We start from the raw sequence: 21297 nt of genomic DNA, 5'->3' as shown, positions 1-21297 counted from the left end.
AGAGAGCAATTTGCCTAATTTACCGCAGCTCAAGAAATCAAAACTCTACTGCCTGCCCACATGGCCAGAGTGCCACTATGCCAGCTGGCAAAAGGAAGTCCAGGGCCAGATCCAAAGAGCTATAACACTGTTCAAAATTTTTCAGCTTTAAGTGCGGAAGGGAAAATTACCAGTTCACAAAGATATTAATAACTATTTGTTCCCCTTGGAGAAACACAAAGATAGTATAATTAATAAAATGGTCATTACTTTGATTTACCTCTAAACTTAAAAATGTCCCTATAAGAAGGTAAGTGTTGAATAATAAAACTTGTAAATATGATTTCTTTATCTTTCATGTATTTTCCCATTTCTCACCTGCACCTGAGGTGCAGAAAGTGGAGTTAATTGTACTACTCTGTACATGGTGCTCTGGTGTCATTGGTCTTTGTAAGGCCTCTCTCTTTTATTTTGCTCTTTATCCGTCACCATCACTCCCATTCTATTGCAAATGTGTTTAATGATTGTCCAGACCAAGTCCTGAGGACATGTGTGGAATGGTTTTCTGAATGAATCTGTCACTGGATAGACTATTATTTTTACTCCAAAAGGCTGGATTGAGCTCCAGACTGAACCGAGTTTGCATCTTCATGAGACATGCAGGAGGGTTCCAGTTCTCTTCTGTCCTTGCCAAATTTTACTTTCCACCTTTGTCTCATTTGATGAGTCAAACAGAATTATTTCACTGTTTTAATTACTACTGCCAGCACTCATCATCCCATACACTTTCTAGCCATTCAACTTCTGCGTATCTATGTAGTACATTTATTCATTTTTATCTTGTTCTCAATGAGCTACTTCCCAACTCCAACATCACAAATATATTCTCTTTTATTATTTTCATCTAGTATCCTTTTATTGTATTAATCTTTTTCTTCTAGTCTTTTATAAGTTTCTGTGAAAATATTTTCAGGAGGGCACTGAATTTATAACTGATTTGAGAAAAAATGGCACCTTTACAAAGCTAGATTATGCCAATCATGAAGAGTGTTTATATCCATGTTATTTAGGATTTTTTTTTTGTCTCTTGATAGAATTTTTAACATGGATTTTACATGTTTGCTTATTACATGTTGTAACATACAATAGAGAAGTGTACACATCTTATGTGAATAGCTCAATGAATTATCACAAAGAGATCACATCCATGTAATCACCATCTAGATAGAAAACAGGAATATTACCAGCACCTAGAAGCTTCCATCGTGACCCCTCTCCAAGAAAAGTTTCTTCTCCCCAAAATGGATGCTATTTTGCTTTCTAATATTCTAGCTTAATTTTGCTGAGTTTTAGATTTTATATAAATGAAATCATATAGAATGCAGGTTCGAGTCTATTGTTTACCATTATGTTGGCTCATCTGTTTTATTATATAACAGTGGTTAACTACTTCATGGTATAACAGTTTAATTGCTTCTAAATTTATTTATCCATTTGGACATTTGGGTTATTTCCAATTTAAGGCCATTATGAAAAAAAATCTACTTTGTACATATATTTTGGTGGGTATGTACTGAGGAGTGAAATTGCTGTAATGTAAGCATTCACATGTTCAGTTTTAGCCAAGAGTACCATGCAATTTTCCAAAGTAATTGTAACAATTTACTTCATACGAACAGTGAAGAATTCCATTTGCTCCATATTCTCACCAACTCATGGTATGGCTTGAAAAAACACTTGTTTTTCACTGTCCTTAGGGCATCACAAGAGGAACATGGTGTTGTTTTGCCCATTTAATTGAACATGTTAATTTGGGTGACTTGGTTAATGTGGGATTTGCCAAGATCCACTTTAAATTTAATAGTTTCCCTTTGCAATTAGTAGGTAATTGGGGACAGATAATTTGAAGCTGTGTAAATATCCTATTCTTCATCCACCTTTCACTCAGTAGTTTTCACAGTCTCTGATAATTTTCTCACTACATTTTAATATATTTATTAATATAAACATACATCAGGCTTTGTGTTGTAAAGTAGGCATCTGTCCTTTTAGAACATACTCTTGAGTCCACTTATTAGAAATGTACTATGACTAGGTTTATGGCCCAGCACACGAGCTATCATGTGAACATTCTGTGTGCACTTGAACTTTATACAATAAAAATTTATGTTTCTATAGAGTAGTGAGTTTTAAGATTTCATTTATAATTTTTAAATTTGAATAAAAAGGATGGCATTCATCACTTGTTTATAAGATTCCCATGGTGTGTTTGTTAAAATTACATATTCTTGGTACCTGTTTTCATATATTCTGATTCTTTGGATTTTGAATAGAATTCAAGAATTAATGTAAAAAACTGAGAAGGTTTTAATATAGGTTTTTGAAGAACACTGTCACATAATGTCTTCACTCATTCTGATGTTTGAACTGATACTGATGTGCCTGTCTTTCTTAAACCCTTGGTCTTCTTGCACCAAAGTGTTTAAGTAGTGAGCTGTTGAAATAGGATACTCATGATAGCATCAACAGCTATTTTACTGCAATTCAAATCCTAAAGTCTGAATATCCATTTACAAAGGCATTTTTCTTGATTTGAGTTTAAATATAAAAAATAGCTAGATTACTTAAAAATTTCAAAGCACATTGTTCACAAAGCAGTAAGTCATTTAAATGTCAGGAAAACCTACCAGATCAGGAAACAAACAGTATTCTAAATCTAATTACTCCATCACCTGGGGCTAATCTTTCCCATTGCTGACTGTATGGTCCAAAGAACCAAATGACAGGAGTGAACTCGGGCTTTTCCCTGTTGAAGCTTCTTCCATGTGGTGGAAAGTCAGTAGAGTCAGTGTGAAGGCACCCCTCCTTCAGGGATGTTAATGTTCACACATGTGCCTATTTACAAAAGCTAAATTGTCAGCTTTTCTCATTCTTCATAAACTTTTAATTTTTCACCCAATTCTTTCAGTTGCTGTGAAAATTCATGCTTCTGTGATAAATGGCAGACTTTTGAAGAGCAGACTTTTCCTTTCCAGCACAGCAGAGTATTAATAGCTCTATTTTAATTGGATAGAAGTTTTATTTTCATCTTTTTATTTTGAGAAAACCAATTTGTGCTAGTTGTGGAAACAATTATCCAGCATGCAGCTTAAAAAATCTATTAGAACAATCTCCTGGGAAAGTGAAAAGCCAGGCAGGATTAGCTTTCCGAGAGCGAGGACAGTTGTTTAAACTAGAATGTTGAGCAATCCAGCAAATCTGTGAGGTTTATTTTTAGCATAAATTCAGCTATTTTATTTTCCCCTACAACTGAGTGAGAACATTAAAATGATTAATGTTGTCCTAAATCACTGCACAACCTCATGTTAGAAAGACAAGAATTATTAGACTTTGTACATAAGGGAATAGAAAAAAAGCTGTGAAATTATAATTTTCAGCTCATTTTCCTTTGAGTATTTTTTCAAATACTTTTTTTTCTTTAACATTTTATGTGACCCAGTAGTAAAAAATAAGATAGATAATATCAAAGAAAAGTAAAACCAATGTTGCCTTTGGAGAAATAATCTTAAAGGCTTTGCTATCTCTTTAAATTATTTATTGTAAAATAATTGTAAATGTAACAGTAATAATGAAACACCTGTTTCAGTTCTAAGATCATTGAAACATAAAGGCAAGATAATAAAAGAGGCTTCACTTGAAAATATTCTGAGTATCTCTCCCTGTGTAACTTTTGGAAGACCAGTTAAACTCTGGGGATTTGGTTTCTTTATAAAAGTGACTGAATTTAATGTAATTATAAATGTATTCATTGATAAAAGAAGCAGATATAACATCCAAACATTTAAAAATAATAAAACACAATCTATTATAGAAATAATTTTTTCATTAATAGATAACATGATTTATAAGATATAAGTAATTAGAACCCTAAATAAATCTGTTAGCTTCTGTGAGCTTCAGTGTTTTTTTTTTTTTTCATCAAAAATGAAGAGTTGGATTAAATCAAAAGTTCTTTACTAGGGTTATGATTTGTGGCCCCTGCAGAACAAAGTGACCCTGACAAGTATGAAAGCTTTCCAATGCATGTATATTTGTTGGGAAGAGTATGGATAGCTTTCTTTTCAAATTCTAGTAGGGATCCAAGGCTAAGAACACAGTAGATCCCAGTGTCCTGATTGCTCTGACACCCCAAGGATTGTATGACTTTCAACTCCACTTGGGTTCTGATTTAAGAATGAGACTTCTAAGACCCATAATAGACACAACAATCTTGAGAAAGAAGAACAAAGTAGGAGGGATCATAGTACTGGATATCAAGTTATACTACAAAGCCATTATAATCTAAATAGCTTGATGTTGGCACAAGAACAGGCATATATATTAATGGAACAGAACAGAAAACCAGAAATTGACCCAAGCAATTATGCTAAATTAACACTTGACAAAGGAAGCAAGAGCATACAATGGAATAAAGACAGTCTTGTCTCTTCAATAAATGGTGTTGGGAAAATTGGACAGGTACATGCAAAAAATGAAACTAGACCACCAACTTACATAAGAAGAAACTCAAAGTGGATAAAAGACTTAAATATAAGTCATGAAACCATAAAAATTCTAGAAGAAAATATAGACAGAAAAATATTAAGCATCTCATATAGCAGAATTTTCACTGATACTCACCATGGGCAAGAGAAACAAAGGAAAATATAAACAAATGGGACAACACAAACTAAAAAGCTTTTGCACAGCAAAAGAAACCAGCATCAAAATGAAAAGGGAACCCATTGTATGAAAGAACATATTTGTCAATGAATGATACATCTGAAAAGGGGTTAATTTTCAAAATATATAAAGTATTCATACAACTCAACAAAAGGAAGACAAACAATCTAATTAAAAAATAGGCAGAGGACCTAAAGAGACATTTCTCCAAAGAGGACATACAAATGGTCAAGAGAAACATGAAAAAATGCTCAACATCACTGATCATCAGAAATAAGCAAATTAAAACAATAATGAGGTACCACCTTACACCTGCCAGAATGACTAACATCAATAATATAACAAACATGCCGAAACCGGTTTGGCTCAGTGGATAGAGCGTCGGTCTGCGGACTCAAGGGTCCCGGGTTCGATTCCGGTCAAGGGCATGTACCTTGGTTGCGGGCGCATCCCCAGTGGGGGGTGTGCAAGAGGCAGCTGATCGATGTTTCTCACTCATCGATGTTTCTAACTCTCTATCCCTCTCTCTTCCTCTCTGTGGAAGATCAATAAAATATATTTAAAAAAATAATAATAATAATATAACAAACAACAAGTACTGGCAAGAATGTGGAGAAAAAGGAACCCTAGTACACTGCTAGAGGGAATGCAGATTAATGCAGCCACTATGGAAAACAGTGTGGATTTCCTGAAAGGAAATATGCACCCCTATGTTCATAGCAGCATTATTTACAATAGCTAAGATCTGGAAACAGCCCAAGTGCTCATCAGTAGACGAACAGATAAATAAAAACAAAACTGAGGTACACTTACACAATGGAATACTATGCAGCTGTAAAAAAAGAAGGCTATCTTACCTTTTGAGACAGCAAGAAGGGACCTGGAAAGTATTATGCTAAGCAAAATAAGCCAGTCAGAGAAAGACAAGTGTCACATGATCTCACTTATAATGAGAATACACTTAACACAATAAACTGGCGAACAAAATAGACCCAGATACATAGAAGCATGAAACAGACTGAGGAATCTCACAGGGAAGGGGGTGGGGGAGGCAGGAAGAGACTAACTAAGAACTTATATGCATACTAGAGGCCTGGTACATGAAATTCATGCATGGGGGGGGGGGTCCCCTCAGCCCAGCCTGCACCCTCTCCAATCTGGGACCCCTCGGGGGATGTCCGACTGCCAGTTTAGGCCTGATCCGGCAGTCAGACATCTGTCTCACAATCTGGGATCGCTGACTCCTAATTGCCCCCCCTGCCAGCCTGATCACCCCTAACCACCTCTGCCTGCCAGCCTGATCACCCCTTACTGCCCCCCCTGCCGGCCTGGTCACCCCCAACTGCTCCCCTTTGCCAGCCTGGTCGCCCCTAACTATCCCCCTCCACTGGCCTGGTCGCCCCTCACTGCCCCCCTGCCGGCCTTGTTGCCCCCAACTTCCCCCCTGCTGGCTTGGTCACCCCCAACTGCCCTCACCCCCCCCCCCCCCCCCGCTGGCCTGGTCGCCCCACACAGCCTGCTGTTTAGTTGTCCGTTTGGTTGTTTAGGTCATGACGGCTGCAGGCTTTTTATATATTAGGCTATGTATTGCCCAAGAACACAGTGGTGAAGGCCTGGGGGCAGGGACTGAATCAGATAGTGGGGCAGGGACTGAACCAGATAGCATGGACATCTGTAGTACTCCCAACAATAAAAATATTTTTTAAAAGGAGACTTCTTTTTTTGTTGAACTTACAATCGAAGTGATTACATATTATAAAATCTCAATTGCCCTTTGTCCATCAGAAATATTTCCTTATAAAACAAATAGAATAATGAGCCTTTCATCACCAGGATATTCTGTAAATCAATTGACGTTGAAGTTCCTGAAATATGTCTGTTGTCTAAAAAGACAACCCAAGTTGATTACAAATTCCATCTACATGAAGACATAATGTCCATAAAAAGAAAAATGCTGTTTTTATATGCAATAGGATTTGTTTTGAAGAACAGATGGAAAGTAACCCAGAAGCAGGTGGGTTGTGTATACATTTGTTATGTAAAAAGAGGCAAAAGCTCTGGCTTAATGAGAAAGTCATTTTCAGTTAAGAGCGTGGGAAGACATTTTCCATGGAAACAAAGGCATAATAATGAAATACTAAAGCTGTCAAGATAAAAGTTGCTTCAACAACCCTGCCGAGTTTTTGTCTTGGTGTCTGAAGAAGGGAAGAGTGCAGAGATAAAGCAGATACAAAATAAAGGAGCACCTAAGCAGGGTATTGACAGAATGTTGACATCTGGTGAAACATGCTTCTGGCTTAGCCAATTTTATTATTTTAAATTCCTCTTCTTGTGAATTGTCTCATGTGACAAGATGCAGACCTTAGGCATATAATAAATTCAACCACTGATTTTTAATTTCCAGAGTACAAGGATTTTAGTTTGAACATCCTGGGGCTAATCTGTTGTGAGTTTCCTAGGAAATTGCTCCAGTCCCTTACACTCTTGAAGAGATTCATTACTTGGGCTGTTTTTGTTTTTCCCTTGTCTGTTTCAATGTTTTTTACTTTGGAGCTGTGTGCACATTAAAGGTGCGGTTCAGTGGGAGAAAAATGAGGAAAGGGAGGCTATTCCTTCTGGCTGGATCCAAATTATTTGAGTTATGAGTGAAGTTAAGGTATGTTGGTGTATGTGGATCATATCAGACCACAGGGAACATAGTCTATTGACTATTGATATGCATGTATATACCTTAATATAGACATAGGTGCTTTCCAGAAAAGGGAGGCTGAAAAGTTCTCTAAGATGATGTGGAAGAATATGCTAATGCTAGAAAGTACAGATGCTGACATACAAGCAATTGAGAGCTTTAAGACTTGTATTCATTTGATTTCTTCCTGTGCTGAGCATTGGAAATTCAAAGATAAAGCAAAATAACTGCCCCAAGGAGCTAACTAGCTTTGTGATTAGGAAAGGTGAAAAAAAAAAGAATATAAAATATGAGATGGAAGATATTCAGAATGTGATGACTGAGAATAGAAGCATAGCTTACAAAAGAAGTCTAATGAGTGTGTTATATTCTTAAATAGAGAGAAGACTAACAGTAAATTGCTGATGGAAAGATCACAGGGACTCTATTCCTCAAGACTAGGTGACTGCGGAAAGCAGTTTCACTTTGAAGTCAAGGGGCTGCCCTGGGTTTCAAGGCTTTTGTTATAACTTTGTTCTCCCAAGAATTTAAAGAAAAACTGAGTCTCTTAAGACAGGGTGAAAAGTACAAATGAACAAGCGAGAAAATGAAATCAAGGAATCAATGATTAGAGGGAGGAGAGCAAGCCTAGAAGAGATTATTTAACATATATAAAGCTTTTATTTATTTAAATGTACTTTTATTGATTTCAGAGAGAGAAAGGGAGAGGGGGAGAGAGATAGAAACATCAATGATGAGAGGAAATCATTGATCGGCTGCCTCCAGGCATGTGCCCTGACCAGGAACTGAACTGGTGATCTCCTGGTTCATAGATTGATGCTCAACTGCTGAGCCAAACCAGCCAGGCAACATATGCAAAGCTTTTAAGCAAAGTAAGAAACCAGAGGCTGTGTGCCTATCATTTATCTCTTGTATATGAATTATCTTGAGCATCCCTCCCTCTGAGGGAAAAACTGTCATGCACATAAACTGACTGGCTCTGGGTCATACCTCAGTGACCCTGTGAGAGAGGGACACCTTTAAAGAAGAGAAAGGAGAAAGACTACCAACATCTGGGCCCTAGTATCACAAGGAACAATATAACCTTGACATTTTAGCACTCAATAGACACCGCAGTGATGAAATAAGGCAAGAGAGGTATGGATGTCTGATTTTCCTGGAGAAAGATATTCAAGAGCTATGTTGTGAGAACTCAGCCAGAGGAAATTTGGTTGAGAACTTATTTGGGAATATTGATTGGAGACGACTGAGGCTCAAGTATGTAAGGTCCAAACTCTAGAAAACAGAAAAATTAAACTGTAATTTGTTTTCTGCATAAGAGCGCAGGTTTTAAGGATATCACCTAAATTACCTTTAGGAAGACTTAAAGCTTTATGTTTCTCCCTCCACCCTTCAACAATTCTTGAAAAACTCTCACCTTTTAGAAGCAGCAGTCTTATTTATCCTTGGATTTTCAGTGGAAAATAAATGGCATTAGGAGACAGGGTAAAGAAAGACACATATGGCCTCTTGATCACTACACTTGACATTAGTGATCTTGTAATAGCTAATTGGTCTTGGTTAAATAAGTTTCTCTCCCAACCTCTCCAAACCCATTCCTTCATCCTCTTATGAACTTATCCCCTTCATACTTAACCAGATATTCAGATGGTCAGCATATGGACAAGATTTTATTCTATGTGATCTAAAATGCAGAATTAGAAAGTGAAACCCACACAAACTTTGTAAACAAAGTACTTTAGAATTCAAGAAAATTGTCCAAATTTTATGATAGATTATCAAGCTTAGGAGCTCAATTTATAAAACAAAAATAAAAATTTTAAAATCAAGACAAGTCTAAATACAGGAAGAAAAAAAGCTGGGGTTGTAATTTGAAAAATTCTAAGAAAGGAACAGGCCAAAAAACCCTTTTTAAAAAGTTTTTTTAAAAAACAATATCTGGTGGGGATGGAGACTGCCACCTGGGCATGTGCCCTGACCAGGAATTGAACTGGCGACATTTTGGTGCACAGCGTAATGCTCAACCAACTGAACCATACAGGTCAGAGCTCAAGCTAAAATTTTTGAAAGTCCGCTCTTCCTCAGACCCTACATTAAATACTAAACTTCTCAACTATTTTAGGATATCGTACTTTCAAATATTCTGCCCAACTCCCTAGAATTGGTAAATTGTGCTAAGTGCTAAGCTAAGTTTGAAGACTATAAATTCACAACAAACCATTAAGTATAGAGCTGTGAACTTTTCTCTACTGTTCAGAGAATACAGATTCTGATATTTGACCATGGGTTCTATGTATGTTATGATATGATGCACAAAATCAGCTAATTCATGAACAATAAAACAATGTGAAACCTAAACGCTAAAGATCCCAGTACCCAGAAACCAATGATTTGCAGTTAAAATGAAGACAAATTTACATGTCAATAACATCTGGTAATTTTTAATTGGTTTATTTCTTCAGTAAGAAAGGTCATATGAAAATGACATTTGCCATGATACTGAGTTTATCTATATTAAGTAAGGACTTCAAATACCCTTTTGCATTTCCTTTATTCTCTTCATTCTTTAATGGTGTAAAGTACCACAATGGGGGAAAACCCTTAAGTAATATTTTTTCACTTTAATTCAAGCCAAAAATAAAAACATACCAGATAAAGATCAAAAGCCTGGCACTTTCTAGCAATGTATAGGTATTTAGTTCAAAAAACAACTATAACAAAAAAACCAGTAATGACTTGCCCAATCCATACTGCAGATGAGAAATCTGGGACAGGATAAGTTTTTTCATTTTCCAAGACCAAAATAGAAGGTAGGGTGATGGTTAATTTTATGTGTCAACCTGACTAGGCTAAGGGATAGCCAGATAGCTGGTAAAGCATTGTTTCTTGGTGTGTCTATGGTGGTGTTTCCAGAAGAGATCAGTGTTTGAACAGTAGAATGAGTAAGGAAGATCACTCTCACCAATGTGGATGGACATCACCCAGTCCCATGGTCAGCAAACTGAGGCTCGCGAGCCACATGCGGTTCTTTGGCCCCTTGAGTGTGGCTCTTCCACAAAATACCACGGCCTGGGCGAGTCTATTTTGAAGAAGTGTTAGAAGAAGTTTAAGTTTAAAAAATTTGGCTCTCAAAAGAAATTTCAATCGTTGTACTGTTGATATTTGGCTCTGTTGACTAATGAGTTTGCCGACCACTGACAGTCTATTGAGGGCTTACGTAGAAGAAAAAGGCAGAGGAAGAGCAAATTATCTCTCTCTCCTTGAGCTGAGACATCTATGTTCCCTGTCTTTGAACACGGGTCACCTCGTTTTCAGACTTTTTGACTTGCACCAAGGACTTTCCTGGTTCTCCGCCTTACAGAAAGCAGATCTTGAGATTTGCTGACCTTCTTACTCATGTGAACCAATTCCTATAATAAATCTCCTATTGGTTCTATTTCTCTGGAGATCCCAGACTAATACACACAGTAAATCAGATTTATTACTGTTCCCGCTTTCATATTAATAATTTACAACGAGAGACAAAGCAATATTTCAACATACTCACTGCCTGTCTATGCCATTTTAAAGCTTGTAAATGAACTTTATTCTATATTTAAGAAGTTCACCACAGTGATAGACCAAGGCAGCCTCTTTTTTGTGTGTTAGCAGTGGCTGTGGGTGCAGCTTTGATAGGCACATTCTCCCAGTGGTCTCATCTGATTCTGAGGGATACAAGGAAACTGAAGTCGTCTAGGTTTCTTCTCACATTCACAAAAAACAAGATAAAAATAATGTAATTTTAAAATGAATGTAGGTGTGCTCGGTGGTAAGCAGAGTTTTGTCTCTGTGTGTGTGCATGTGTGTGTGGTTGTGTGTTTAACAACTCTACTTAATGTGAGAGCTGGACAGTCAATGCAGCTGCCTTGTGCCATTTGTTTCGGCAGATCGAAAAAAATCTCAACTTAAGAGAAATCAAAATCATTGTTTATAGTGAAACAGAACTTTTAAAGTTCTCAACAGCATTGTTTTTGTATGAGGCAATCAAATCATCATCAACAAAATGTCTCCAATGAGAAAAGCAGATCAAAGAGGTCAAATAATTCCTCCTAAATCATATAACTGAGACAGAGCATTGGATCGAAGATCAGAAAACTTGGCATGAAGTGTTTCCGTTTCTTCCACCCAGGAGTCTTGTGTTTTGGAAGCAACAACATTTGACCTCAATAAATCATACCTACCAAAGTGCCTAAACCCTGGAAGAAGATAAGAACTAGTAAAATTTAAATAAATCATAGCGCAGAAAAATTTGGTGGAGTTCACTTTGGGGTTAAGAGTAAAGATTCTGAAGAGGTCATACTCCTAAAACTATGATCCTATTCAGCATTACTGCCAATAGAATCATTCCAAAAAGTCCAGTCAAGTGCAATTCTAGTTGGGAATAGAGGATACCCAAATATGGGAAGTGTGCCAATTGGTTTAAGTAAATTAGTAGTGCATGTCTGAAGTAAATTCAAGTTCAGGTCCACCAGAAGATGACCTCTTTTAGAACTATGCTTCCTACTATACTCTCAAGACCTAATGTAATTCCTGGATTAATAATTTTCAATGAATGTTATGCTGGAGTTTGCCAAGCCTGGGGCTGCATTTCTAGGGGAGATATTCCTTATTTTCCATATCACATCATTCTGACATCAAGATTTCTGACATGAAGATGAGTCAATTTTAAGATCCTCTTGCATGTTTAGATCCATATTCAACTAGCCTAATGTTTGAGTTATCTAAGTCTGTAATAATGCTGCATAACAAACAACCAGTAAACCTCAGAGACCTGCCATAATAGACATTTATTTTGCTCGTGTGACTATAGGTTGTCTGGGTGATTCTAGGAATCTAAACTAGATTCAACAAAGTTTATTCATTTAACTTTTGTTAATTTCAGGTCAACCAGGTAGCTTTTCTGATCTCAGATGGATGTTCTTATATATTGAGGGTATATCTAACTAAGTCTCATCCTCCAACAGGTTAGTCTGAGGATTTTTTTTTTGTCAGGGACAGGAGAGAGAGAGAGAGAGAGAGAGAGAGAGAGAGAGAGAGAGAGAGAGAGAGAGAGGGAAGAAGAAGAAGAAGAAGAAGAAGAAGAAGAAGAAGAAGAAGAAGGAAGGAGGAGGAGGAGGAGGAGGAGGAGGAGGAGGAGGAGGAGGAGGAGGAGGAGGAGGAGGAGGAGGGAGGGAGGGAGGGAGGAGGAGGAGGAGGAGGAGGAGGAGGAGGAGGAGGGGGAGGAGGAGGAGGAGGAGGAAGGGAGGGAGGGAGGGAGGGAGGAGGAGGAGGAGGAGGAGAGATGAGGTTCAGCCTCAAAACTGACACACTGGCACTTCTTCCATATTCAAATGGCCAAAGCAAGTTATAAACTGAAGCCAGATTAAGGAGTGTAGAAATAGATTCCAGTTCATGATTGGAAAGGCTGTGAAATCACATTGCAAAGAATATGAATTAAGAAGGAAATGGGAATGGGGTAGGGAACTGGGGCCATTTTGCAATCAACATAGCTCACCTCGAACCTGAAGCCCAACATTTTAAATGCATGTTCATTCTGAGAGTGAGTCGCAGCTGCGAAGCTAGATCTCAGTGCGATTTCCCAGTAGGCTAGTGACATGCTCTTTAATTTCCTCTCCATCTTCCATGATGTCCATCATGTCCTGTCATCCTTGGCCTTTCTCCCCAGCCATGTTCATAGAAAGATGTTCCCTGTATACAAGGGCAAAGTTAACACACCTAAAAATAGGAAGGTACAGGCACTGTCCTATCAGAATAGATGCCCAAGAGTCAAAACAGGTGCTGATGGTGGACAGCCAGTACTTATTATTGGTAAACACCAGTCCTCCATTTTCTATGAGAGAAACTTCTCAGAACTCTCTTTTCTAGACACAATCTCTCCATGCCTCTGAAATATCTGTGGCGTAGTTTTTGTTATTTTTCATGTCAATGATATATTCTAGGCAGTTCACAATAATGTGAAATTTAGTACAGTATTTTCTATGTGTGTTATGTGTACTTTTCCCAAAGAAAATAGTTATAATTTCCACCAGATCCTTAAAAATGAGTCCACCACTCAGAAAAGTTAAGAACCACTACTTATTTGGGTTAAACTGATAAATCAATACACTGAAATAGTGGAGAACAGAATAGAGTTCACTCTCCAAGAGAGTACTTGCAGATTCTCTAAAGGTTACAGAATTGATGTGGCCTAGGGACATTTTATGGACCAAAGGAACCAGTCTCTCACCATGGATTTGTAGGACTGAATCTAATACTTCTAGAGAACTCATTTCCAGAAGTGTCACTGTGAGAGGGACATCCATCAGCCTTAGAAATACCCCCAGCCTGATACACAATGACTTAAAGTTAATAGGAATTTGATTATATATAAATAAAACTCTATCCATTCCCAGAAAGCTTTACTCATCATTGAGAATTACTTTATCAAACTGGTCCCTGCGTAGTTTGTATTGGGGAAGGTTGACCTAAGGGGGGCACTAAGGGCCATCACAGAGAGAGGACCCAGGAAGTACTTGCATCTACTAGTCAGGTAACCACAGTCATTTCTGTTCCCTATGGAGAACCTTAACAGTGATTAAGATCATACTCACCAAAGTCAAGTGCAACCACAGTCATCCTTGCCTTTTATTAATCATATCATGACAAAGGGAAGGCTAGGGATTCTATAAAGAACTTCATTTACTTATAGTCAAGGACAGAAACTTTCTTCTGGAAACCTGGAATGGAAAGCCTATAGGGGATGAGATCAAGTCATACATACTGCTGCCTAGTCCTGCTTTTGAAATATGGACAAAATATGTACTAAGGGGAAAAGCATTTTGGGTGATGAAAAATATTAGAAGGATAGAGGTACCTTGAAAATCAGTCTTAGAACTTACACAGTTATAATTAAGTAGCTTTTACACACTGCCACTTGTCACAAATTTGTGTCTAATTTATTTTTATTTTTTTCTCTCAAGACTCAGAAAGAAATAACTTTTAGCTTATTCTTAAGCAATTATTAGAAAACTCATTCCAAAGGCAATCACTGGCTCTACTATTTTTGGACTTCAACCCTAGCAGGCAGGTCTTCTCTCTTTTTTATCCTACTAAAAAGTGTCAGAAAGCCATGCTCATTTCTATTTCCCAAGGAGAGTCACATCAATGTTTGGCTCCTATCCACCATCAACATGCACAGACACTGTTCTTGTTATTAATCACTTTGATTAATCTTATTGTTTTCTTCCTTCCAAGGAAAAGGTGTTTTCCTTCCATCAAATATTTTAAAATAGTATCACATTCATTTAAATATTAGCAAAGCTCTAGGTCAGATAAAATATTTCTTCAATATTTTAAAAGGGGCAAATTAATTTTTTCATATCACAGAGAAACAAAAACCAAGCAACAATAACAAAACATAAAAACACCTAAATAACTGGACCAGAGTGCAATTTTGACAGTAAACTGAGTATTCACTGATATTGTATTAAGACAGCTAACATTTTTCAACAAGCCCTTTCAAACAAATCTCTTGTATTCATCTGTTAGAGGACAAAAAAGCTGGAGAGACTGTTGTGAAAATGCTTGGACTCAGAAAGGAAGGATAAAATTATAAGCACAGAGATGCTTCAATACAAAAAAACAACGGGTAAAATTTGGCTTTCAAACAATAGCTTTTGAATTCTCAGACAAAAGCAAATCAAAACTATAGGTAAGATGTTTTCATTAGCATGACTAAAATCAAGACATTTTTATTTATTTATGTATGTATGTATGTTAATCCTTACTGGAGGATATTTTTTCAATTGATTTTTGGAGAGAGTTGAAAGGATGGAGCAAGGGGAGAGAGAGAGAAAGAGGGAGCGGGGGGCGAGGGGAGGGGGTAAGGAGCAGCGAAATTGGTTGCCTCCCTCACATGCCCAGACTTGGGGCTGAGGATCCAACCTGCAATCCATGTACATGCCCTTGACAAGGATCTAACCTGAGACCCTTCAGTGTAGGGGCCGACGCTCTAGCCACTGTTCTAACACTGGCCAGGGCAAGCCATAAGCTGCAGCTTTTCCTGGGGTCTGCCTGAATCCCAGAGGATTATTTTTCTGCACGTTTTTCCTGGGAAGGGCATATTGCCTGTAGGCCAGCACTTGCATCTATCAACATTTGCATTTTGGATCTATCAACAACAGCTTGTCTCTTTTACACTTCCGCCCTTGAACATGTTCTTCAGGCCCTAGCATCTTTTTTAAAGTCAGTGTCTTAATTTGTAGCTCAGATGTAGAAGCAGAACTTACCCTTGAGAAAACAGTCAGAGCCATCTCTTAATTTAGGGCATGAGTCAGAGCCCAGCAGAGCCATCCATGATTCTACAGTATATAATTTAGTTTTTGGCATCAGACCAGCAAGACAAATTAATAAAAATAATGAGAAATAATAATTCTTCTAAAATCCCATAAAAACACAAAGGAAAAGGCTTAAAAAACTAAAACAAATCCTTACTATGTTTATAAACATCAATGGATTCAATTTCAACATTGTGCAATTATTTTAGTATTTATCCAAATATTTTCAATAATTAAAACCGATATTTTAATGTTGCCTAACACTTGCTGGCACCAACAGCGCACTAATCTCCATTGAGGGCCAAAGAAATCAAGGATAATGATCTCCTACTGCTAATCCACAGGAAGGTTTGTGATTTTCACTGTAATACATGGTCGGAAGTAAATTGCAGATTCACCATCACTGAATAAACAGCTTGAAATGATAGCTGAAGAGGAAGATGAATTAAGGAGAATGCATGGATGAATATATAGCACTTAATGTAGGCCACAGAAACTTCTACAGAGTGGGGTTTGTGACAAAGAACTGGAGACATTTTATTCTATCTTTTAAATAAATTACTCTAATGAAGAAGCTCTCCAGAAAACCCCAACTGTGATGGCAAGCTTTAGTCATCCATGTTTAGGCTTAAATTGACAGTTCCATCTATTGTTTAGAGCCCTGTCTGTTAAGTGGGCTGTTCTCTAAAGAGAGACAGAGACAATTTGGAAAATTCCCAAATGGGGAAGGATGGAAAGAGATAGGGATGCTTAATCTAATCTATGTGAGTGGATTTAATCGGAAGGTAAAGAACCACTGCCCTCAAATGTCTGAAGGGCAGTCACTAGGAGAGTGATTAAAATTATTTTCTATGGCATCAGCAAGCAAGACAAAGACCCAAGGTGGAAATATAGCCAGGTTCTTTTTGACTTAAAATAAATAAAATAAAATAAAATAAAAATTCTAATGTTAGTCTTGTTGCAAGTGACCAAATTGCCCCCAAAATATTGTCTTAGGTTTCTGGTGCTGACAGAGGAGATATGGTAAAAAAGGATACTTATATCCAATAGGGAATTGCTTCTAAATAATAAGCTAAACGTAAAAGATGATAGTCATTCACAAATGTAACTTGAAATGATACTTTGTATAAGTCCTCAATCATAATACCAGTGCTCTATGACAGATGTCTTAAGTGTCTATTGAAAGTTCTCTTTGGTTCCATGTTTGTTTGTCTTAAATGTATTTTGATGTTCTTGCTAAAAATAATTCTGAAACCACAAAATGAAGCTTCTGATCATTATTTTCTTTGCTGTGGTTATGTTTCTCCATTAGAGTGGTTACAATTAATTTAATAACCGTGATCTGCCTTTTGTCTTGTATAATGACTTTGAAACTGAGGAATCCCAAATCACTGGATTTTTATCTGATTAGGCATCTGTGATGTCTACAAGTTAACTTTCTTAAATCCCCATGAGACTGGGTCAATGAGTTGACTTTCTAGGGAGAGAAATTAAGGTATCCTTTCCTTACTGCTGTGAGACATTTATTCACAAGTGCTATATAAGAGCTTTCCAGAAAGTGGTAGTTTCCTGCAATTATCTTATTCAGTTCCCTAGGATTGAATAATATTTATGTTCTTCTATCCATTAATGGGACTTCCAGAATGCATTTATTTTCATAGGATTATGTCTTCCTTGCATCATTCTTACCACATATTCTTAAGTAGTTACAAATCTCTACCTTTTTTCCTCACATTTCTTTTATCTCTTTTTCTCCTTACCTGTCTTTCCTTCATCCATCATTGCCTTCAGGAGCAATTAAGACCATTTCTTTGGCTTTTCTTCAGGCAATCTGAGTAGAAAAACAAGAGAATTAGACCCACTTATCTCTAGAAAGTGACATTCAAAAGTCCTGGACAAAATGTTGATTATATATATATATATATATATATATATATATATATATATATATATATGATCCTTTGTATAATCTGAAGTGATCATATTTTTAAACAGTAAGCTAACTGTTCCAACAATTCACACACACATTTCATAACGAAAACTGCAATGAAAATTAGTCAGGGTATACTGTTTCTGGAAAAACGGGTTTTGCCTGCACTAGGCTAGAAAGTGCTGTTTATTTTTCCATCAGTGAAAGGAAAAGCGTGGAGGCAGCTTTCAGCTCTCAGCAAGCTCCAGCTGCAGACTCTACTGCACTGCTTATCGCAGTGCTGGGAACATTAGGTTACAAGCGTCGAGAGCATGGACCGGGGACCAGAGCCTTCTCCAGTCAACCTGAATTCTGAGACATCTGTGATCAGTGACGTTCAAAAATGAAGCCTCTGATAAAGGAGTGAAACTGCTCTCAGAAAATACGTATTTCAATTTCTGCTATCTGAAATATGAAATTCTCCTGGCAACAAGTTAAAGAAAACTTTCTTTAGTTAAAAAAGAAAAAAAAAAGAAAAGAACAAATAAATTAGCTTTTCAAGGCAGGTGATGCTTACTCAAATGCCAGGAGGAGAATAAAAGCTTATAATTTTGGTACCAGCTCTCACAGGAGAGACTAAACACAGACAATTATAAATGATAAATATATACACAGAATCCATTTCTTTGTTTAAAGATATGCATATTCAAAGCGATGGGAAAGCTAGTAAGAGAGAAAGAGTCTGTCTAGAAAGGCTTCCAGAAGAATGTCAAAAGAAGGACTACTTACAAATCAAATTTAGAACTTGAAGGTATCTTAAACCTATTTAGTTCACATTTCTATTTTTTAGATATGGAACTAGAGAGATGTTGTACATGAAACAAGGACTCTAAATTCTCACAGGGAAAAATCACACTGAAATTTGGATCTCTTGAGACTTAAAGTTCTTGCCATCCCATAAATATTCTATTCTGTAAGCACTTACAGAGAGAGGACTTAACACAAGGATGGAGGTTCTGGCTTCAGTGGGACTCTACACCCAAACATCTCGTATCACAGGAGAGATAGCAGATGAAGGACTTTCTAACATAGAATGTGAACGTGTTGTGGGAGAACGATCAGCCAGCACTCTGAGGGAGGAAAGTTTAACCTTTATTTCGCAGATCTGCTAGTCCAGGGGAATTCCGGATCCAAAGCCTGAACTGAACTCGTGGGGAGGCTCTGGCCTCTATATCTCCTCCTGTGGTGGGCCCCTGAGGGTCCCTGCAGCTCCGGCCAAGTCAGCTGTGGCGGGGCCCTGGGGTTAGGCTCTGCAGCTCCACCCAAGTCAGTCAGAGAGGGGAAGTAAGACTACAGTTTTACCAGATACTGAACTAGGTTGCAAGCCTGTCCCCCTTCCCCCATTTTCCTCTTCAAAGGGATGTGGTCATAAAGGAAGAAAATATATATCCTTTTACATTAAACAAAGAATTTGAGAACTGACAAATATTGAACTATATACATTTATAAACATGTCCCCTGATCTGATAATTTTGTTGTTAAGATATAAAAAGTTAGTGTTTTATGGTTCTATGAAGACTACTTTGATGGCAAGTTATTGGGCCATACTGTTTCTATTATCTTTCAAAGCTTATTTGTTTGGCCCTATCTGGTTAGGCTCATTGGATAGAACATCAGCCTGCAGACTGAAGGGTACTGGGTTTGATTCCTGGTTAATGGCATGTATCTTGGTTGCAGGCTTGATCCTGGCCCAGATTCAAGAGGTAACCTATCAATGTGTCTCTCTCTATCTATTTCTCCCTCTTCTTTCCACTCTAAAACTCAAGGGAAAAATACCTCGGGTGAGGATTAACAACAACAACCAAAATAAATTAAATAACTTATCAATTTGTGTGAGAGTGGGAAGGATAGTTTGACCATTTTCTCCAGTGAATCTTAAACTGTAGGTCAAATTGGCAACAGGTACAGACGTGTAGAGAGATATCCATAATTTTTTTCAATTACATAAAAAATACTTGAAAAGTATAGAAAACTTCTGTCTTATTTATAGTAAAATAATATTTTTATGATCTAAAAGTAATATATACTTTGCTAATTTCCTATCACAAATTGCTACAGTTCTCTGACGGTGAACAGTTGGAACTAAGTCTTCTGGGACTTAAAGTTCAGAGATGGCAGTGCTAGCACCTTCTGGAGGATCCTGAGAAGAATGTGTTCATTGCCTCTTCCAGCTCCTTGAGGTTGCTGCATTCTTTGGCTCTTGGCCCCCTCCCTCCCTCCAATGTCTGGGTTCAGTCTACGAGTCAGCTTCTCCCTTTATTGACTTTCCTTCCTCCCTCTTATAAAGACTGACATGATTATTATCCCAGATAATACATGATAATCTTAATTTAGATTATCCAAGATCACATCTGCAGAAACCTTTTGTCATATAAAGTAACATTCCCAGGCTCTGGGGATTAGGTGTTACAATTAAATCTACAAATATAAAAAGTTATATTGTAATTCTGGAATGACTGATCAATCCTATTTAAAAGAAAATTTAGAGAAAACAGGAGACTGAAAAGTAAACTAAATTGTTTTATTCTTTGATATCTCATTCTTTCTCAAGTTTATGCATGAATGTTTTGTATTATGCCTCTATATGGGCATCCTTTTCAATCTACCATTCAATAACAGATGCCACTAAGGTGCCATCTAACATTGGATTCCAATTTTCCTGAAGACTACACTTTTATTTCACATAGCCACAAAGTTGAACAATTCCATAGAAAATTTTGATTCTTGTAATGAAGTTTAAATTCTTTCCATTTTAAAATGGGTTCTAGATTTGTGATGAGAATATTTTCCTGGAATAAGTATTTCAAAGCCAGTTTCTAGCCTCAGATTATATGCTTTTAATTCAGAATGTTAAAAGGTCCATTTGTGAGAACATTTCATGCAATGTTTGATTTTATTTCAAGGTAATGAGAAGTGAAATCTGAAGCCACATTCTGAAACCTTCTAGCCTTTCCAGTCATTCCCAATGACGCCAACCTCGAATGTTTTGAAAAAAGTAAGTGCTCCTAGTGCCAACACTAAGGAAATGTTTGCACAGTTCTTTGGTGCCTGTCATTCTGAGTGCTGCTTTTATTTAATCTTCATAAAGCATTAGATTAAAAAATTACTTTTAGAGAGAATGGCATTTCTAAATATTCAGTAAAACTATAAATCACCTAGTTTCCAGTCATAATACCTATCTCAGTTTACTTCCCTTAATTCTAAATCTGGAACTGATGATTTCATGGAAATAAATTCTTAAAGAAGTAACTTCATATAAACAAGGAATTAAATGATAGATATAGGGTCTCAAACTTGTATACTCTTGTCCTTATATTTACCACACAAAGGATTGACAAGTAAAAGATATACATCATCTTTATTATTTCTATCATAATACTATTTAATGATATTGCTTTGACTTATTTAGTATTGACTTATTTAGTTCTGTTCTTGGGTGGCCAGTTCATGGTGGAAAAAAAAAAAGTAATTATAGTAACATATTTGAATAGTACCATTGGCCTTTTAAAATTTGCCTTTGCCTAAGACAAGGTGCATATAAAAGCTGATTAGAGCTTTTTCTAAAGAATGTAAGATGGAGAGAC

At 37.0% G+C, this 21297-nt stretch overlaps 1 long non-coding RNA gene across 2 annotated transcripts in view; it reads right to left on the bottom strand.

Annotated features, from left to right (window-relative positions):
* LOC129149448 (uncharacterized) overlaps positions 1-21297 on the bottom strand; it is a 102780-nt gene that overhangs the window by 12887 nt on the left and 68596 nt on the right. For both annotated transcript variants that reach the window (XR_008556341.1, XR_008556340.1), the window contains exon 2: positions 17505-17575. This is a non-coding gene — a long non-coding RNA (uncharacterized LOC129149448). The remainder of the gene's footprint in view (positions 1-17504; positions 17576-21297) is intronic.

This window comes from Eptesicus fuscus, chromosome 6, assembly GCF_027574615.1.
Source record: "Eptesicus fuscus isolate TK198812 chromosome 6, DD_ASM_mEF_20220401, whole genome shotgun sequence".
In the NCBI taxonomy this organism is placed as follows: Eukaryota; Metazoa; Chordata; class Mammalia; order Chiroptera; family Vespertilionidae; genus Eptesicus; species Eptesicus fuscus.
The sequence above is the reverse complement of the archived record's forward strand: the minus strand, read 5'-3'. Positions and strand labels throughout refer to the sequence as shown.